The following is a 5,659-nucleotide window of genomic DNA, read 5'->3' as shown; positions in this document are numbered from 1 at the left end:
CTCCTACTCGTCGTCGNTCCCCACACGTGAATGTGTATAGTAATGCTAGGCCACACACACACACACACACACACACACACACACACACACACACACACACACACACACACACACACACACACACACACACACACACACACACACACACACACACACACACACACACACAGATGCATTTCAAATAAAATAGCTGTACTGAAGCGAGAGAGACATTTGTTTAGTTATATTTCCACAAGTGGTCTCCACCGTCATCGAACGCTGTTTTTACTCAGGAAAGAGAACAAAATAATCAGATAGGAGTGTGTGTGGTTTCGTGGTGTAATGGATAGAGCTTCTGACTCCTGGTTGAACTCTTAAGAGGTGGTGCTCAGGTTGTGGGTTCGTGTCTCATCAGAGTCAATGTTTGAACGTGGTGACCAATGTTTTAGGGGCCTTATTTGAAAGAAACAGCATTCTCTTCATGTTTGCTTAATATGTTTTTGAATTAATATAATTATTTAACATAATGGGTTCATCTTACATCCCTCCATCACATGTAATCATGATTGGTGTAAAAGTTCTTCCATAATCTTGCTGATAAATAATCCTTGTTGGTGAAGGAATTAAAAGTACTTAAGCAAAGAGACTACTGGTTTTGGCATGTTAAGGTCAGTGTGTATGCTTCATGCCATATAACCTGTGGAAATGGATAGGGCAGGAAAAGTGATGCAAGGGACACGCCAAGTTTGATCTCAAGAGAAAGTCCTGAGAAAACATAGTTATTAAACTAACAGGGCATTTGGACAAGGCAGACGTCAGCTCACCTGGTGCTTCATATTGATATACGGTTATACCAAGCTAAATATAAATCTGGCCAGCAATGTCTCTGTATACTACGCTGTAAGCACAAAGAGTACTCTGTAGATCTGGTATCAAACATGTGGCTCTGTGGCGCAATGGACAGCGCATTGGACTTCTAGTAAAACACTGGAGAAGTGATTCAAAGGCTGTGGGTTCGAGTCCCACCAGAGTCGAATGTTATACATCATTTGGGACTCATCAAACAGATCATCAAGACTAGAAACTGTACCAACTCATGTTGAAGTTCAGTTGATGCATGCATGCCTCGGGCAAAAGGACATACTGCAACGTGAACAAAAGTGAAAAGAAACGTGTAGATGTATGGTTCTGTCTTCTTTTCAAACAGAAAACAATACTTCTAAGGGTTTACCTAACAGAAAGGTGATATCGTTGAATATATGGAGCATTGGGTTCGAGTACCTCCAAAGTAGGGGAACATGTTGTCGTTAATGATCTTCAGCACTAGAAATATCTCGTTGTTTTAAACCGGTTGAACTTAAATAATCAGCTTTCTGTGAAAATTATTCTCTAATTTTAATCACTCATGTAAACCTCTGGGCAACGGCTCTGTGGCGCAATGGACAGCGCATTGGACTTCTAGTAAACCACAAGAGAAGTGATTCAAAGGCTGTGGGTTCGAGTCCCACCAGAGTCGATTATTATAAATAATTTGAGATTCATCTTTAATGTCAAGATCTGTAGAAACAATGCTCTGATTTGTTCATTGTGTTCGTGGTTTAAACCAGGTGCTTGCGGTTGTCGTCACATTGGTGTGTGTGTGTGTGTGTGTTTGACACTTCCTGCTGTCTCTCCGTGCATTCCCACTGTGAATCATTACCCGCTCTGTCTCGCTTTATCATTCCAGTCTTCCCATAAAAACTCTCTGCCATTTGGATTCTTTCCACTCATTTGAGACACACACACTTAAATATGTACTGGGAATTTCCAAATACACACACACACACACACACACACTCACTTAGCCTGATGCGTAAGTGTCTTCTGTGGAACAGCTGACGACAGATTTAAAGAGTCTCAGGTTGATGGTTCAGCAGTCCACTGAGAGGACTCTGCTTCCCACAAAACAACACAGGACAATAGTCCAGGGCTGCGGTTTGATTTAGCCCCTCACTCCGATGACGTGCATCTGAGTGTTATCACAAATGTCTTTTGTTTGTGGAAATATTTCTTATTTTTAGCCGTGTTAGATGCTTTAGGGATGTCTGTCAAACTTTAGGTATCGCCAAATTCCTGCAGAACTAAATATGTTCCCATGAGTCTCTTCTGCACTTTGTGTTGTTCCTGCTTGTTGTTCATACTTCCCCAAATGACATTAAAATATTGGCTTGTTTTTAGTCAATGTTTTGAAAATTTAAAAAAGTTGCTTGGAGCCATAATGTTTCAGGTCTAGTGACTTTATTTAAGTTCGTCTTTATTGTGTCTTTTGGAGGCGTTTAGCATTATATCCCAAATTTAGGCCTTCAGCAATTAGGCGAACAATCTATTAACCGATTGATTGACAACTATTTTGATAATTGACTAATTGCATAAGTCAGAACATGCTGTTTTTAAGCCTCTCAAATATTGAGATTTGTTGCTTTTTGCTGTTTATTATTATATTAAAGTACATATCTTTGGGTTCTGGATTGAAAAAACAAGATATTTAAAAACATCTGGGAATATGGGATGGACATTTTTCTGTATTTTCTGACATTTCTAAGACCCAACACCTAATCAATTAATCTAAAAACTGATTGGCAGATTAACCAATCAGGAAAATAATTGTTTTGCTACTCTAAAGGTTATTTCCATGCTGCCCACCGACCACAGCAGTTTGTTTACATTGGAAAGAATTACAAAATGAAGTATAATGAAATGAGTCAGAGCTGGCTGAATACGGACCATTGTTCAGGCGGTCGATGGACACCATTGTTCTGCAAAGCAATGAACAAAGAAAATGTAAATGCTGCTCACAGCTGCAGAAAGGGTGATGAAACGTCTCCAGAAAGATCTTAGAAAACCAAAACAAAATAATGCATCTTCAGAAAAACCATTTAATCATGGTGGTTTAGAGTCAGTTTGATGTTGTTGGTGTCTTGTACGTTCCTGTAAGAATAACAAGTAAGATATGTTGATGTCTTGCAATCCCTTTGAAAAAGATTAGAACATATTGTTGTGACACATTTCAGATGTTTAAATACAGTTATCCTACGGTTTCTCTTCATATTTAGTTTCCCCCCTGGTCTTATTGTCATTCCACTAAGGTCCTGTAAAAGACACTACTGGTCTGTTCTCACCCTTCAAACAGAACAGAAATGGAATAAACTTGAAATGGAAACAAACAGAAGAGGTCTGTCCAAATGTAGCTGCTTACAATCGGAGGTCAGAGTTCACAGTCTTTCTGTCTCAGACTTAATGTTTCCCTCAGGAGGTGCCTTGACAAGACTATGTTCACTTCATTCTTCTGTTACATGTAGCTGCGCTGGGAACTACACATCCTTATATAGACTCTGCCAAACAATTGTAAGTTTCATTTGATTTGTCTGTCTTTTTTAAACAGATTACACAATCACAGTTCTCATGCAATAATATCAGACCCCAGAGGGATGAGAACCCACAACCTTCGGATTACTTTCATAGTATTTCAGTAGAAGTCCAATGCACTATGTATTTCTCCACAGACCAATCTCCCTTTGGTCTAAATGTATACGTCAGGAAATAGCTGCACGAGTGATTGACGTTACAATCCGGGGGTCTCAAACCCACAACTTTTAAGTCACCTCTTGAGAAGTCGAATTGTTGAAGACTTTGGAGGTAGTCAGACCCAATGCTGCATGTGTATTTTGGAAAAAGGAGGAATCATACATATACAGTACATGCATGACATTTTGGCACGAAAACACAAATTATTTTTCACTTTGGTCAACATTATATGACGGAGCCTCGCAGTAGGCCTGCACTGATTAGGTGCACTTCTAGTTGAACCGACAGTTTGCATGGCTTGAATCCAGAAACAAGTTGTTCTTCTACAGAGTATCTAAAGCTCGACTCTGGTGGGACTCGAACCCACAGCCTTTGAATACCTTCTCCTGGGCATACCTAGAAGTCCAATGCGCTATCCATTGCGCCACAGAGCCATGTTTTGGATGCTCCCACTGTGACCTTTCAGTATTGTTGTACTGTATTTAACTTCTTAGACTAAGAACAGTTTTGCCTTATCTGCAGTATGTCAGTTATTTAGAGGTTTAAACCCCCTTTTCCAAACAAACCATTTTAGAAAAGGAATTTGAATTTGGTTATATCTAGAAGTCCATTGCGCCACAGAGCCTCACATCTGGGCCGTCTCCCTGCCATTTTGTTTTGTTTTTAAGTATCGTTGTACCATACTGAACTTCTTAGACTAACTTCTATATTTGTTGTTTTAGCTGCAGTTATTTAGAGGAATAAACCCCCTTTCCGAAACAAACAATTTCAGAAAAGCTCAACTCTAGCGGGAACTCACAACCTTTGGGTTATACAGTCTAGAAGTCATTCATTAAGTGAACTTAGTTGAACATTTCAGTTCAAGCAAGACGACCTCTGAAGACTGACTTGAACCCACAAACTTTGAATTATATTTTTCTTTCTGAATGGTATCTAAAGGACGACTCTGGTGGGACTCGAACCCACAACCTTTGAATCACATCTCGAGAGATCAACTAGAAGTCCAATGCGCTCTTTACCAATCATAGTGTTTGGTCAGCGCTGTCCAACCGTCAGTCACAATAACATCACTGTGTGTGTGTGTGTGTGTGTGTGTGTGTGTGTGTGAGAGAGACAGACGCCATGAGCACAATAGAAACAGCAGGACAACAGAGTGAAGCTATTGTGTGTTGATGTGTGTGTGCATGAAAGAGGAAGAGAAGTTCAGTGTTTAATGTGTATACAAAGACACACACACACACACACACACACACACACACACACACACACACACACACACACACACACACGGCATGTCCCAGATCGGATATTCACGGCCTTCAGACCTACAGTACAGGATCATTAAAGGACAAGTATGACTAATATTGTTCAGATTTGGTCTCTAAATACGGTCATCAGTCTCTATTTTCTTTTTCCTTTGCATGTGTTTTAGCTTATCCATAATATATAACGGAGCATGAGGTTACCTGTTGCTGTCCGTGGTTACACTCGCTGCTCCTGTTAAGCTCCTATTCATTAATTAGAATTTCATTTACTTCAGCGGGGTTTCGACTCGGACACGATTTCTTAGTTTTACCTGCAGTTTGTCAGTCATTCAGAGGTAAGAAGCCCCTTTCCCATACTAACATTTCTAGAAACTAAATGTTAAAGCCCTACCTAGATTCCCTTGCGCCTTAAAGCAAGTTTTAAAAATGTTGCATCACCAAAATATTACGTCCTTTTAAGTGTGCTCGGCCTGAAGCACTTCACAACATCTCAAATACTCACAGCTTAAAGGACTTCTCCCTGCTTATCCCTGATCTCTGTGACTGGGAATTGAACCCAAAGTCTCATAATTGGGGGGTGAGACTATAGATTTAACTTCAAGTCACTGAGAAGTTAAACATTGGTGTTTGGATTAGAGTTTTGAACCATGACATTCAGCATTTTTACTTTTTTGTCATTGCCATGTTGTGTTTTGGAAGAGGATCCCTCAGATGCGGGGTCTCTGAACTAATGCCCCAAAATGTGAGTTCCCTGACCGGGAATCGAACCCGGGCCGCGGCGGTGAGAGCGCCGAATCCTAACCACTAGACCACCAGGGACTAATGGGCTCTTATGTAGACAAAAAAAGGAT

General features: G+C 40.3%; 4 non-coding genes across 4 annotated transcripts; 2 read left to right on the top strand and 2 right to left on the bottom strand.

Moving 5' to 3' along the window:
• The first annotated feature begins 921 nt into the window (after positions 1–921).
• Positions 922–1,013, top strand: trnar-ucu (transfer RNA arginine (anticodon UCU)). The gene is given in 2 exon segments: positions 922–958; positions 978–1,013. It is a non-coding gene; the product is annotated as a tRNA-Arg (tRNA).
• A 390-nt stretch (positions 1,014–1,403) lies between these two features.
• trnar-ucu (transfer RNA arginine (anticodon UCU)) lies at positions 1,404–1,495 on the top strand. The gene is given in 2 exon segments: positions 1,404–1,440; positions 1,460–1,495. It is a non-coding gene; the product is annotated as a tRNA-Arg (tRNA).
• Positions 1,496–3,885: 2,390 nt separating this feature from the next.
• trnar-ucu (transfer RNA arginine (anticodon UCU)) lies at positions 3,886–3,977 on the bottom strand. The gene is given in 2 exon segments: positions 3,886–3,921; positions 3,941–3,977. It is a non-coding gene; the product is annotated as a tRNA-Arg (tRNA).
• A 1,578-nt stretch (positions 3,978–5,555) lies between these two features.
• On the bottom strand, positions 5,556–5,627 carry trnae-cuc (transfer RNA glutamic acid (anticodon CUC)). The gene has a single exon. It is a non-coding gene; the product is annotated as a tRNA-Glu (tRNA).
• Between the last annotated feature and the right edge of the window lie 32 nt (positions 5,628–5,659).

The sequence above is a fragment of the Notothenia coriiceps genome, unplaced genomic scaffold (assembly GCF_000735185.1).
Source record: "Notothenia coriiceps isolate Sejong01 unplaced genomic scaffold, NC01 NC01_scaffold00031278, whole genome shotgun sequence".
Classification (NCBI taxonomy): Eukaryota; Metazoa; Chordata; class Actinopteri; order Perciformes; family Nototheniidae; genus Notothenia; species Notothenia coriiceps.
This window is presented reverse-complemented; position numbering and strand designations above follow the sequence as displayed.